The following is a 15,812-nucleotide window of genomic DNA, read 5'->3' on the forward strand; positions in this document are numbered from 1 at the left end:
GTATAGATGGACTAATAGAGAAAGTCCCACACACTGCTAGAAGGCCAAATATTTTTTCAGAGCTAGATGCAGACAAAAAATTATTTTGAATTTGCAACCTGATGGAGGTCAGTATAGATGGACTAATAGAGAAAGTCCCACACACTGCTAGAAGGCCAAATATTTTTTCAGAGCTAGATGCAGATAAAAGTTATTTTTAATTTGCAACCTGATGGAGGTCAGTATAGATGGACTAATAGAGAAAGTCCCACACACTGCTAGATGGCCAAATATTTTTTCAGAGCTAGATGCAGAAAAAAAGTATATTCAGTTTGCAACCTGATGGAGGTCAGTATAGATGGACTAATAGAACAAGTCCCACACACAGCTAGAAGGCCAAATATTTTTTCAGAGGTAGATGCAGATAAAAATTATTTTTAATTTGCAGCCTGATGGAGGTCAGTATAGATGGACTAATAGAGATAGTCTCACACACTGCTAGAAGGCCAAATATTTTTTCAGAGCTAGATGCAGAATAAAATTATATTCAGTTTGCAACCTGATGGAGGTCAGTATAGATGGACTAATAGAACAAGTCCCACACACAGCTAGAAGGCCAAATATTTTTTCAGAGGTAGATGCAGATAAAAATTATTTTTAATTTGCAGCCTGATGGAGGTCAGTATAGATTGGCTAATAGAGAAAGTCCCACACACTGCTAGAAGGCCAAATATTTTTTCAGAGCTAGATGCAGACAAAAAATTATTTTGAGTTTGCAACCTGATGGAGGTCAGTATAGATGGACTAATAGAGAAAGTCCCACACACTGCTAGAAGGCCAAATATTTTTTCAGAGCTAGATGCAGACAAAAAATTATTTTTAATTTGCAACCTGATGGAGGTCAGTACAGATGGACTAATACAGAAAGTCCAACACACTGCTAGAAGGCCAAATATTTTTTCAGAGCTAGATACAGAAAAAAATTATATTCAATTTGCAACCTGATGGAGGTCAGTATAGATGGACTAATAGAATGATGCTATGCCCAAAAGATTTTACTTCACTAGGTGCAGTAAAAAAATTGGTATTCTATACACAGGTGGTATATCTTGCAACACAGATAGGCTACTCCACTGACTAACACACTCTACAATAGGCCAAAAAGGATTAGCTTTGCTAGATTCAGCCAAATGCTGTGAAAAAAAACTTGCACAGCACTGGCACAGACCTGCCTGGCAAAAACTGATAGGAACTGATGTAACCTAGTCCTGAAAAGGACTGCAATTACAATAAGTCTTTACTCCCACAATCTATCTATTTAAGAGCACAGACCTGCCTGATAAAAGTCGTAGGAAATGCTGTAACCTAGTCCTTAAAAGGACTGCAATCACAACTATTCCCTTCTCCCAAGCTATCTGTAGATTTGTGCGAAAATTGGCTTTAAATTAACAAGGTATAGCGCACACAGGAACAGCGGTGCCGTCTAACACGCAGCTGCAGCAGTGAGAAAATGGTGGCGACGGGGAAAATGGCTTGGTCTTATAGGGCAAGGACATGTGACATACACTGCCAATGACACATGCCCTTGCTTGTGTGAAAAAAAGCACATCGCTCCGTGTGTGCGCTGCTGATAGGCTGACAGATTGCACCTCCCCACTGTAAATGCGGGAAAGAGAAAAAAAAATGGAGATCTTCATTATTCCTGCAGAGATCCATCCCCTGCCCCTCCCCCCACCCCGCTGTACACTCAAACTGCGTATTAACATTAATTTTCATCATTACTGAGAAAAAATCCAGTTATGATTTTGGTGCACGAACAGTTATGGAACATAACCTCGAACAGCCGAATTTTTCTTAAATCGTTCGTGTTCGCCGAACGGCTCGAACACCGCCCAAAACAGCTCGAATTTGAGATTGGCGAACAGTTCGAGTCGAACAACGCTCATCTCTATTTATTATGTCCTACCTGGCGGGTGATGCCTTGAAATGAATCACCCCCCTATGGGAAGCACAGGATCCTATCGTCCTGGACCTACAGGCCTTCCTGGTGGCCTTTCTAATGGTCTTCGATGACCCTAACCCGGAGGCTCCTGCTGAAGCTTCACTTCCCAATATCCGGGAGCAGCCCCGATGGGTAAAGTGTGTGGGTAGTGCACTAGTCCTCCTGCCCGAAGAGACTACTGCCCACCCAGTATCCACACAGGATGACTAGGCTCTCCGGAATACTTCTCCCAACCTCAAGAGGCAGTCCAGACGTGCTAGGAGTAGAGGCAAGCCGTCACGCCAGGGTCTGTCTTCCCAAAGACCTCCTGATCCCAACCTTGAGGTTCCTGCTGAAGCTTCATTTCTCTGTATCCCGGAGCAGCCCCGATGGGTAATGTGCGTGGGTAGCGCACCAGTTCTCCTGCCCGAAGAAACTTCTGCCCACCTAGAATCCACACAGGAGGACTTCCTGCACCCGGTATCTGATGCTTCACCCACTTTAAGCGGTGAGCCTGTCCAAGGGTACTCTGAAGCAGTGATTACCTCCGAGTCTGTGCATCTCTACTTCCTGGCGGAGGACCCCCTGTTGCCTCCTGAATCCTCCGGGATACCACCTGATGACAAATGGAGAGAGACTTCCCTACACCCGTTACCCGATACTTAAACCGCTCCGTCCTGTGAGCCTGACAATGGGTACCTCAAAGCGGTAGTTAACCCCGAGTCTCTACACCCCTTCAACCAGGTGGAGGACCTCCAGTTGTCTCCAGAACCCTTCGGGGTGCTACCTGGTAGCGAATGGACAGAGTCTTCCCTATACTCTGTACCTGATACCTCGCCCGCTTCGTACAGTGAGTCCGACCTAGCGTACTCCGAAGCAGAGGTTATCCCCGAGTCTCCACACCCCTCCGACCAGGCAGAGGACCTCCAGTTGTCTCCTGAACCCTTCGGGGTGCTACTTGATAGCGAATGGACAGAGACTCTCCTATACTCGGTACCTGATACCTCGGCCGATTCTTCCAGTGAGTCCGACCTAGTGTGCTCCGAAGCTGAGGTTATCCCCAAGTTTCTACACCCCTCCGACCAGGCAGAGGACCTCCAATTGTCTCCTGAACCCTTCGGGGTGCTTCCTGATAGCGAATGGACAGGGACTCTCCTATACTCGGTACCTGATACCTCGCCCATTTCATCCTGTGAGCTTGACAAGATGTACCCCGAAGCAGAGGTTACCCCCGAGTCTCTGCACCCCTCCAACCCGGCGGAGGACTTCCAGTTGTCTCCTGAACCCTCTGGGGTGCTACCTGTTAATAAGTGGAGAGAGACTTCCTTGTGTGCTGTTCCTGGTACTCCACCCGTTTCGTCTGTTGCTGAGGATGGCTGGATAGGAGGTAGCATCCTAGCTACTCAGATGAGACCAGTTTTTCCTGTGGACAGTGGAAGTGATCTCCTTGTAGTGAAGGATTGGCCCTCGAATTCCCTGCGGAACATTCTGGCAGGCCTGAAGAAGAGGGGGCGTAAGGGGGGTACTGTAACATACCTGGCAGCGTCTTTGCATAGTGGTCCATCTTCCACTGTGCAAGAGCGCGCACTTGATTTCCAGTCCAGTCTGCTAGCCTGGGTTCCCTCCATGCTGTCTGCTTGCCTCTGTTTCTGCTGCCTAAGGGCGGCGCCCGATCACTTCCTGCTTCTTGTAGCTGCTGCAGGCACACCCCTTGTGCGTCCTCAGCCTATTTCTGTCCGTCACCTGGTATTTAACCTAGCCCCTCCCTGGAATCCATGCCTGAGCATTGTGTTTCATTCAGTGTGCTCTTTCACTCTGAATGTGCCAGGACCCTTTCTGTGTTTGCTTGCCTGCCTTTCCTGGAGGCTGTATTTCCAGGCCTGTCTGAACTCGCTCCTTGCCTGTTCGTTCCACCTTCTAGGGGCCGCATACCTAGACCCGCACCTGTATCTTGTCTGTCCTGTCTGAACACGCTCCTAGCCTGTTCCTTCCGCCTTCTAGGGGCTGCATATCTAGACCCGCTCCTGTATCTTGCTACTGTGTCTGTTCTTGTCTGAATACTCTTCTAGCCTGTTTCCTGTTTTTCTCGATGTCCGTACCTTCCCTTTTTCTGCAGAGTCTGAACTCGTACCTAACTCCTGCTCGTTGTCTCTGTACTTCCGATTGTGAGTTTGTGGTCCACTCGCTACTTCACTGCAAGTACCCTGTGGGTATCTGGTTCTGCCTTTCCCTTCCTGTCTGTTCCGTGTGAACAGAGCCCTGTCCCTTCTGCCCTGCCTCGCTCTCCGCTCCTGCGGTTCTCGCTCTGCTCTGACCCTTTGCTCGCTGCTCCGGCAGTCTCGCTCTGCTCTGACCCTTTTCTTGCTGCTTCGGCATTCTCGCTCTGCTCTGACCCTTTGCTCGCTGCTCCGGCAGTCTCGCTCTGCTCTGACCCTTTGCTCGCTGCTCCGCCAGTCTCGCTCTGCTCTGACCCTTTGCTCGCTGCTCCGGCAGTCTCGCTCTGCTCTGACCCTTTGCTCGCTGCTCCGGCAGTCTCGCTCTGCTCTGACCCTTTGCTCGCTGCTCCGGCAGTCTCGCTCTGCTCTGACCCTTTGCTCGCTGCTCCGGCAGTCTCGTCCTGCTCTACTCTTGCTCGCCGCTCCGGCAGTCTCGTCCTGCTCTACTCTCGCTCGCCGCTCCAGGCAGCCTCGTACTGCTCTACTCTCGCTCACCGCTCCAGGCGGCCTCGTCCTGCTCTACTCTCGCTCACCACTCTAGGCGGCCTCTTCTTGCCCTGCTCTCGCTCACCACTCTGGGCGGCCTCACTCTGCTGTGTTTGTCCGCCACATCTGTGGTTCTGTTCCTGAGTCCCAGTGTCCTATCCCGCCTGTGTTCCAACCTGCTAGTGCCTCCCTGTCTGCACTCTAGCCGTGCTTGCCTGTACCCCCCTGCCTGCATACCCGCCTGCCTGCATACCAGTCGTGCCTGCCTATACCCACCAGTCTGTGTGCCAGCCTAACCTGTCTGTTCCTGTATTCCCCTGTGTGGGTCAACAGCCGTGTCCGGGGTCTGTCCTGGAGTAGCACCTGGTCCCTCTGCTCGGTTCCTCCTTGGTGCACTGGCATCGTATGCCGTCGTGCGACCCTGGTCGGATCGGGTGAATACTTAGTTACGCCCCTCCAGGCATTCACTCTCCGGCACGGTCCAGTGGAATCACTACATATACACGCACACGCCGCTCAGCCCGGGCGTGTGCATTACAAAGAGATCCAAGATAGGGCCAAGTCTGTGATGCCAAGAGATGAGAGAGTCTGTAGTAAGAGGGAATTGTCCATTGTGTCAAATGCAGATGACAGGTCTAGGAGGAGGAGGACAGAGTAGTGTCGCTTGGATTTGGCGGTTAGTAGGTCATTGGTGACTTTAGTCAGGGCAGTTTCAGTAGAATGGTGCGGTCGGAAGCCAGATTGGAGGTGGTCAAAGAGAGAGTAGGAGGAGAGGTAGGATGACAGTTCAAAGTGGACATGTTGTTCCAGTAGTTTTGAGGCATAGGGGTGAAGTGACATGGCATGGTAGCTGCTCAGAAGGGATGGGTCGAGGGTAGTGTTGAGAAAATTTGTTCTGAATTTCAAATTTGTGTTTGTGTTCGTGGTTCTGGCTTTTTCACGTCAAAAAATCGTCTCCACCCACGAATATCCCTGATTTGCCACGCTGTTACGCAGATAACATCTGGGGACCGAGTACCAAGGGACAGCCGCCGCCATCAGGTTGCGGAAAGCTTCCGTCTCCACAAGCCTAAAAGGCAACATTTTTAGTGCAAGCATTCGCGAAATGTGTGAGTTTAGTAGTGTGACCTGTGGGGCGCTGGCTGCATATTTAGTCTTGCTTTCCAAGGACTGGGGTAGGGACAACTGAATGCTGCGCTGGGACAAGGACATGGATGTGGTTGCTGATGGTCTTAGTTGTGAGTGTGCAATGACAGGTGCAGGGCGGTAGGTATCTTAGACAGGGGATTGGCGTGAATGCCCAACAGCGGAACAAGTAGTGATGTCACCCGCAGACACTTTTTCTGGACCCTAGTGTTCGGCCTACCTAGTCGGGTGCTTTGCTTTCATGTGCATGAGCATGCTGGCAGTGGTCAGGCTGCTAGTTTTGCTATCCCTGCTGATGCTGGCCTGGCAGATGGTGCAAATGGCCTTTTTGGGGTTATCTGCAGAGTCTTTAAAAACAACCAGAGTCAAGAAGACTCAACACTTGTACTGGCAACTCCATTGTGATGGTGTTACGGGGAATGGTTGCCCGCTTTGTTTCTGTCGCCACCTCACTGCTTGTTCCTGTCTGTTGTGGTTCTATGCCTCCTTACCCCTGTGTGTTGCTGTTCTCGCTCTGCATGTCACCTTGCCAGGTTGGGTCAGTGACTGTCACACTGTCACAGAATACTGGAGGTAGGGGGCCTAAGCTGACCCTAAGCTGGGGCCCTGACTAATCCCTCATCCTGGAGGTACTGTTAAAGGTACAGAGGTCCAGGCCGCCAGCGTAACCCCTACCTTCTGAGGATCCCTGCACCGAAGTAATCTAGTCCTGAGAAGGACCCCGATCACAAAAATAGGGAACCAGAAATAATATGCCCACACACAGTATTTAGACGAACGAGACAGTACAAGGGAAAAACCAAAACCACCTTGCATACAACTTCTAAACAACTACAACAGAGGGAACACCAACGGGAAAGGAGATAAATGATAAAGCGAGGAAAGGGAAAACACACTTCCAAATACACTTATCTCAGCAACTCCAAACACCACGATCCGCTCTGTAAGTCTGAATGAAAAGCTTTCACCGACACCTCCCAAACAGACCTGCAGGAATATAAAGGAGTCTCACTAAAGAAGCATTGATTGCAGCTGGGCGAGGCTGGACCTCAGCTAGCCCAGAGAGAGAGAGAATTAACTCCTACACTGCCGAGAAAACACAAAGCACCAACAAGTCAGCTGCGAGAAGTCAGGCTGTGTACTCGTGACGATCTTCGTGGCAACACACCCGTGACAGTACCCCCCCTTCTACGAGGGGCCTCTGGACCCTCAGGGCCAGGTTTATCCGGGTGAGTCGTGTGGAAGGCCCGAACTAATCGGTCTGCGTTAATATCCGACGCAGGAACCCACATCCTCTCCTCAGGACCATACCCCTTCCAATGAACCAAGTACTGAAGGGACCGGCGATTAAAGCGTGAATCAATGACCCTCGATACCTGGAACTCCAAGTTACCATTGACAACCACAGGAGGGGGAGGTAAAGGTGACGGTACCACCGGCGCCACATACCTCTTAAGCAATGATCTGTGAAACACGTTGTGAATTTTAAACGTAGGGGGGAGGTCAAGACGGAATGCCACCGGATTAATAACAGAACTGATTCTGTACGGCCCGATGAACCTGGGACCCAGTTTCCAGGAGGGAACCTTAAGTTTAATATTCCTGGTAGACAACCATACCTGATCGTTCACACTTAGGTCCGGACCAGACACTCTCCTCCTATCAGCCATACGTTTGTATCGGTTCCCCATAGTATTCAGATTCTTCAGCACCCCTCTCCATACTGAAGCGAGAGATGAGGAAAATCGTTCCTCCTCCGGAACCCCCGAAGAGCCCCCCCTACTGAAAGTACAAAACTGGGGGTGAAAACCATATGCCCCAAAAAACGGGGACTTACCAGTGGACTCGCTCCGCCTATTATTGAGAGCAAACTCTGCCAGAGGTAGGAAAGAAGCCCAGTCCTCCTGGTTCTCTGACACAAAACACCGAAGATATGTCTCCAAGCTCTGGTTCATACGTTCCGTCTGACCATTGGTCTGAGGATGAAAAGCCGACGAGAATGACAAATGCATCCCCCGCCGTGCACAAAACGCCTTCCAGAACTTGGACACAAACTGAGACCCCCGATCAGACACCACCTCGGAGGGTACCCCGTGAAGCCTCACAATCTCCCCAATGAACACCTGCGCAAGAGTTTTAGCATTAGGGAGAGCCGGAAGAGCGATAAAATGTGCCATCTTGCTGAACCTGTCCACTACAACGAGTATGACCGTTTTACCCGAAGACGGAGGGAGGTCAGTAATAAAGTCCATAGACAGATGAGTCCAAGGACGCTCCGGGATCTTCAAAGGTAAGAGGGCCCCAGACGGACGGGTATGTGAGGTCTTAGAGCGCGCACAAACCCCACAGGACGCGACAAAAGTTACCACCTCTTTATGTAAGTTAGGCCACCAAAACCGACGCGAGAGGAGATCCACAGTTGCTTTACTCCCCGGGTGTCCTGCAAAAACTGAGTTATGGTGTGCCTCGATCACCTTTTGTCGCAACTGATCTGGAACGAACAGTCTCCCCGGAGGTCCAACAGGGGCGTCTCCCTGAGCCTCCAATATCTCCTCCTCCAGCTCAGAGCATACTGCCGAAACCACCACCCCCTCCTGAAGAATAGGAATCGCGTCGTCCGTATTCCCGGCCCCAGGGAAACTACGAGATAAGGCATCCGCCTTTACATTTTTAGACCCAGGACGATATGTAACGACGAAATTAAACCTGGTAAAAAACAATGACCACCTAGCTTGTCTGGGATTCAGACGTTTAGCGGACTCCAGATATAGCAGGTTCTTGTGATCGGTGATGACGGTGACCGGATGAACTGCCCCCTCCAAAAAATGGCGCCACTCCTCAAAAGCTAACTTAATGGCCAAGAGTTCCCTATTGCCGACATCGTAATTCCTCTCAGCGGACGACAATTTTTTAGAGAAAAAGGCGCACGGATGCCACTTACCAGGGGACGAACCCTGTGACAATACTGCTCCCACCCCTACCTCGGAAGCGTCTACCTCTACAAAGAATGGCTGAGACGCATCAGGTTGAATGAGTATGGGTGCCGAGGCAAAACATTTTTTCAAGGAGGAGAATGCTTGACAAGCCTTGTCAGACCACCTAGAAAAATCCGTCCCCTTTTTAGTCATGTCTGTGAGAGGCTTAACCATGGACGAGAAATTACGAATGAACTTCCGGTAATAGTTAGCAAACCCCAGGAAACGTTGTAGTGCCTTAAGATTCTCCGGCCGATCCCACTCAAGAACTGCCCGCACTTTCCCAGGGTCCATACGAAAACCGGACGCTGAAACCAGGAAGCCTAAAAACTGGAGTTCCTGTACGGCGAACACACACTTTTCCCACTTGGCATACAGTTTATTATCCCGCAAGATCTGTAACACCTGTCTAACGTGCTCCTGATGAGACACCAGATCCGGCGAGTAAATTAAGATATCATCCAGATATATGACAACAAACTGTCCCACCAGGTGGCGAAAAATATCATTAACAAAGTGTTGAAACACCGCCGGGGCATTAGTCAGACCGAATGGCATGACAAGGTTCTCATAATGCCCCTCCGGAGTGTTAAAAGCCGTCTTCCACTCATCCCCCTCCTTCATCCTAATCAGATTGTACGCCCCCCTGAGATCCAACTTAGAGAACCATTTGGCGCCCACGATCTGATTAAAGAGATCGGGAATAAGTGGGAGCGGATACGGATCTCGGACCGTAATCCGATTAAGTTCACGGAAATCCAGGCAAGGGCGTAGGCCTCCATCTTTCTTCTTAACAAAGAAGAACCCCGCGGCCACCGGAGAAGATGAAGGTCTAATATGCCCCTTAGCCAGACTTTCAGAAATATAATCCTTCATGGCCTGCCTCTCAGGACCAGAAAGGTTATACAACCTAGCTTTAGGTAACTTGGCCTCAGGGAGCAGTTTTACAGAACAGTCATACACGCGATGAGGAGGTAGTTCCTGACACCCATTCTCCGAGAATACATCCTCAAAGTCCGCCAGAAATGGAGGTAAGACCCAAGGAGTAACCGCACCGATGACCGTGTTCATGCAGTTTTTATTACAGAATTTACTCCATTGGCTTATCTCTCTGGTTTGCCAATTAATAACCGGGTTATGCTTAGCTAACCAAGGAAGGCCCAACACTATAGGAGTGGGAAGACCCTCCAACACGTAGCAAGACAACAGTTCTTTATGTATTGCCCCCACTTGAAGTTTTACGCCATGCACAGCTTGCAAAAAACTTCCCTGACCGAGAGGTCTGGCATCGATCGAGAATATGGGGATGGGTTTAGCCAACTCACTCAATCGCATACCTTGAACCCGGGCAAACCGAGCATCAACCAGATTAGCCCCGGCCCCACTATCCAGAAGAACAGATATCCTCTCAGTTCTCGTACCCACCACCACCTCCGCCGGTACGAGAAACTGAGACGAACCTAGGGACGAAATACCTACTCCCAGATTGCCGTCCACCACACAACCTGGGATCAACAGTTTTTTCGACGACTCTTTACTCTGCAAGGGACGGGATGGACACCCCCCAATAAAATGTCCCTTTTTCCCGCAGAGAAAACACCTTCCTGTCTTATGGCGCACCACCGGTCCCCTTCCCCGAAATGATGTCCCTCCTAATTGCATAGGCTCCTCCGGACTGACCAGGGGAACCACCATATGAGGGGACCTTGTAGGAGGTGGAGACATTACAGGGGGTAGAGTTATCCCGCACCTCTCCCGAAGCCGTCTGTCAACGCGAATAGCAAGGGCCATAGCGGCTTCCAGTGACGCGGGAGAGTCATACTGTGCCAACACATCCTGTAATTTGTCGGATAAACCATGACAAAACTGGCTCCTAAGAGCCGGGTCATTCCACTGGGTGTCCGTGGCCCACCTACGGAACTCCGAACAGAATTCCTCCGCCGGACGATCTCCCTGCTGAATCCTACGTAACTTAGACTCAGCAAGGGAGATCCGATCTGGGTCATCATATACGAGTCCCAGAGCAGCGAAAAACCTATCCACTGACTGGAGAACCGGGGAGCTTGGGGGAAGAGAGAACGCCCAAGATTGTGGGTCTCCTTGTAGGAGCGAGATGATAATTCCCACCCTTTGTTCTTCACTGCCCGATGACCGAGGCCGCAGCCGAAAGTACAATTTGCATGCCTCCCGGAAAACAAAAAACTTGTCCCGCCCCCCAGTGAACCTGTCAGGGAGAGCTACTTTAGGTTCTGGTCCGGCTTGCTCCAGAGGATGCAAAACCTTGGACCTAACATCCGCCAGCCCCATGGACAAACTCTGCAACTGCCGAGCTAGACCGGCTACTGGATCCATGGTAGCTGGAGAAAAACTAAGATGGTCGGTGAAAATGTCACACTGTCACAGAATACTGGAGGTAGGGGGCCTAAGCTGACCCTAAGCTGGGGCCCTGACTAATCCCTCATCCTGGAGGTACTGTTAAAGGTACAGAGGTCCAGGCCGCCAGCGTAACCCCTACCTTCTGAGGATCCCTGCACCTAAGTAATCTAGTCCTGAGAAGGACCCCGATCACAACAATAGGGAACCAGAAATAATATGCCCACACACAGTATTTAGACGAACGAGACAGTACAAGGGAAAAACCAAAACCACCTTGCATACAACTTCTAAACAACTACAACAGAGGGAACACCAACGGGAAAGGAGATAAATGATAAAGCGAGGAAAGGGAAAACACACTTCCAAATACACTTATCTCAGCAACTCCAAACACCACGATCCGCTCTGTAAGTCTGAATGAAAAGCTTTCACCGACACCTCCCAAACAGACCTGCAGGAATATAAAGGAGTCTCACTAAAGAAGCATTGATTGCAGCTGGGCGAGGCTGGACCTCAGCTAGCCCAGAGAGAGAGAGAATTAACTCCTACACTGCCGAGAAAACACAAAGCACCAACAAGTCAGCTGCAAGAAGTCAGGCTGTGTACTCGTGACGATCTTCGTGGCAACACACCCGTGACAGTGACTTCATCATCCACCATTTCATCTTCCACTTCTTCACCCTGGTCCTCCTCCTAACTTTCTGGCAATTGTGTCTCATCATCATCCACCTCTTGTGACAGTCATTGCACTTTCCCACCATTGCATTCGTGTTACTGTGGCAGCTCAAATATTTGGGCATTGCTAAACGTGTTCTCCTCTTTCCCCGCTTGAAGCTGGCTGGGCGAGAGGTCCGAATCTATAAATGCAAAAGTGAACAGCTCTTTGGAGTGTCCAAATATGGGATGAGTTGTCTCTAGGCCCTCAGCATGGTGGAAGGAAGGAGGATCAGGGTGAGGAATATGCGGTCCAGACTCACGGCTACTGAGACTTGACCATATGGAAGACAGGGTGGTTGTGGCAAAGTGACTGGAAGCATTATCTGCTATCCATCCAACAACCATTTGACACTGCTGTGAGTTCTGTAGTGGTATCCTAGTAATTGGGACAGGAAGGTCGGGCAACAAGATGTGGGTGTTTGTTGTGGCAGAATATCAGATTGCCCACGGCCTCGGGCTCGACCTCTGCATGCACTATCACCATCACGTCCACTTCCCCGTCCCTTGCCAGCCTTGCCCATTTTAAATGGATGATAATATTTTGCACGGTCGCTACAAATGGCTGGATTTGTGCCCCACTTATATGTGATACGTTTGATGCACGTCCACTGTTTTAAATAGCGGGCTGGTAGTTTCCTATTATTGCCAGCGACCACGTGTGAATAGCTTCACTAACACACACTGCTGCCAAACTGTAAATGGAGGACAATATTTTGCACGATCGCTACAAATGGCTGGATTTATACCACAGTTATATGTGATACGTCTGATGACGCCCACGGTTTTAAATAGTGGGCTTGTAGTTTCCTATAATTTTAAGCGACCACATGCGAATAGCTTCACTTACACCCTGCTGCCTGCTGCCAAACTGTAAATGGAGTACAATATTTTGCAGTTGCTAAAAATGGCTGGATTTGTAATGCAGTTTTATGTGATACATCTGACGGATGCCCACGGTTTTAAATAGCAGTCTTGTAGTTTCCTATTATTGCCAACGAACACGTGTAAATAGCTTCACTGACACACTGCTGCAAAACTGTAAATGGAGGACAATATTTTCCAAGTTCACTACATACTGTATTTCTGGATTTTTATCGCTGTAATATGGAATCACGTCTGATGATGGAAAAGATCTGCCTGTATTCTGCAGTGCTAACAAGCAAATGGAGCAGTAAAATTTTGGACACTATTACTTTTTTAGAAAATAATCAGGATTAAAAAAAGCCCTGTTATCTAGTCCAATGGCTGTCTGTAAAAGGCAGCAGCAGAAGCAGACAGAACGTGCAATGGACACTATGGCTTACTAACTCCAGCTATCATCACTGAATATATGCAGCTCGATTAGTACTCAGAAGGACTGTTAGTTCAGATGGATATGTATCCTAGCGTGGAATACCTATGTCTAACTATTACATCACCAATTCGGTCCCTCAAACAGCAGCACCTCTCCCTACTCTGCCTGTCTGTAGGTTAGACTGTGACGAGCATAGCGTCACCAGGTCTTATATAGACCCGATGACGGTATGCGGCCAGCCAATCACTGTAATCCCACAACCAATATGGCTGCAGCACTCCAGTGGGTGTCAGACAATCCCTGCATGTTAATTGGCTCATTGAATCATGAGGGGAAGACGCCAGTTGTTAGTGACAGGTTGAAGAGAAGGGTTAGGCTTGGGATGAAGACTGTTTGGAATGAGGTGGGATGGTATTGGATCAAGTTCACAGGTGTTAAGATTTGATTTGGAGAGTAATGATGATCTTCTGTGATGGCGGATAAGCTGGCTTTGGAGGAGGAGAGTTGAGAAGTTATGAGGAGTGGCTGTTGGGACTTTAAGCAAACGCTTTGCCCTACGTTGTCAATCTTATGCTTGAAGAATGAGGCTAAGTCTTCAGCTGAGATGAGAAGAGAGGAGAGGGAGGGGGAGCTGGTGGCCAGAGGAGGGACTTGAAAGTACTGAATAGCTGTTTAGGGTGGTAAGTCATTCATGATATGAGAGATGAGAAGTAGGTTTGTTTTGCTGCAGTGAGCAATTGTGCAGCATTTTGAAAACTCCTGTTACTGGACTCCACTCCCTTTCTTTGGCAGTTACACTTTGGTACGCCTTGTAGATGAGGGCCAGGAAGAACATGTGCTCCAGTAGATGACAAGCGCTGCATCATGTGACCTCTGCTCCCCTTCCTCCACCTTAAAATCACACACAGTACAGTCCTCAGAGATGGTACCCCAATTACCCTTGTTTTCACCCACGTCACAACTCTCCAACTACCCAACTGACTGTGAGGAAGCACAGATGGGTGAGTCTGCAGAGCTGTTCACACATTCTAATCCGGGGCATCAGGGGTCTAATCCAAAGCTTCACAGACTAAAGAGGGAGAAAGCATGCCCAAATTTTTTTTCAGTTGATCTGGGCCCGGACAAAGTAGGGTCCGAGAAGAATCCAAACCCTGGTCACCAGACGTTAACACCTGGGGTGGGCATGAATGGGTTGGAGAACAAAATAAATACACCCCAGAACATGGAGAACTAAACTAATATACAACAGGGGTTGGAAAACTAAACTACTAAACAGCTAGGGTTGGAGAACTAAACTACTACACACCAAGGGATGGAGAATTTAATCACTAGACACCAGAAGATGGAGAACCAAACTAATAGACAACAGGGGTTGGTGAACTAAACTACTAAACAGCTAAGTTTGGAGAATGAAACAAATACACACCAGAACATGGAGAACTAAACTAATAGAAAACAGGGATTGGAGAACTAAACTAATAAGAAAACAGGGGTTGGAAAACTAACCTAATAAACAGCTAGGGTTGGAGAACTAAACTACTACACACCAGGGGATAGAGAACTAAACCACTAGACACCAATGTGTCACTCGACAGCAACTGTTGGAATCCCCAAGGCTTGAGGGACAAACCTCTGTATTTAACACTTTCTCTAGTGCTTCTGCCTCCTCCACCTCATCTAGGGCCTCTACCTGCTCCTTCAACCTCTGCCTTAATGAGACAATTGTTCCAAGAGTGCAGAGAGAATCCCCCCCACCTCTGTACAACGCAGCCATGGCTCACCACAATCAGACAGTGTTAAAATTAATATGTCATGCAGATCGCAGTCATACAGCTAAATAGTTGTGGACAGCTCTCCAGGCCGAGTTTGAGCAATGGCTGTCTCCACTGAACTTGGAGCAAGGGAAGGCAGTGTGCAATAACAGTGCAAACCTGGTGGAGGCCCTCACACATGAGCATTGCATGGCTCGCATTCTCAACCTGATAGTACAGCAATATCTCTGCCACTATCCCAGTCTGGATGCACTGCTGCAGAAACCATGGTCTCTGTGTGCTCACTTAAAGCTATAAAAATGAGCAGGATCTTTAGTATAAAAACCAGACTACTAGACAACGAGCAAACTCCTTCATGATGATAGATGCCACCATCTCCTTAACATGGTGGTACTTTTCTGTGGGAATGAGCTTGTTTCCAACCAGTCAGGAATATCCAGTAAATGGCAACCCATGGTTTGGTATTAGCACCCAGTACCAGAAACAAAGCTATCCACAATTTCCATTCCTCAGGAATTGTATTTGGTAGACTGGCTGAGCAAACAGTTTCTCACAAAGGAGCTGAAGACACTGAGAGGCAGTAGGTGCAATTTTCTCCAGCATGACCTGTTTGTTATTGTTAGATAGCAGAGGGAGAACATAACTGGGCTTTACCAAGGTGCCATATTGCATCTTAAATCTTATAGACCCTTCACTTGCAGCCTTACAATCTACAGGATGGTGGGGAAGGAGACAGTAGGTTGTGAAGTTGCATTAGCCCAGGTGGTGTTGAGGTGGCAGCAAGGCAATGACAGGCTGTAGGCTGTCTTGAAGAGATGGGTTTTCAGGTTGTGTCTGAAGGATCCGAATGTGGTGGCTAATCGGACGTGT

Source organism: Phyllobates terribilis, unplaced genomic scaffold, assembly GCF_046119375.1.
Source record: "Phyllobates terribilis strain yellow unplaced genomic scaffold, ASM4611937v1 Scaffold_1__5_contigs__length_1240528914, whole genome shotgun sequence".
Taxonomy (NCBI): Eukaryota; Metazoa; Chordata; class Amphibia; order Anura; family Dendrobatidae; genus Phyllobates; species Phyllobates terribilis.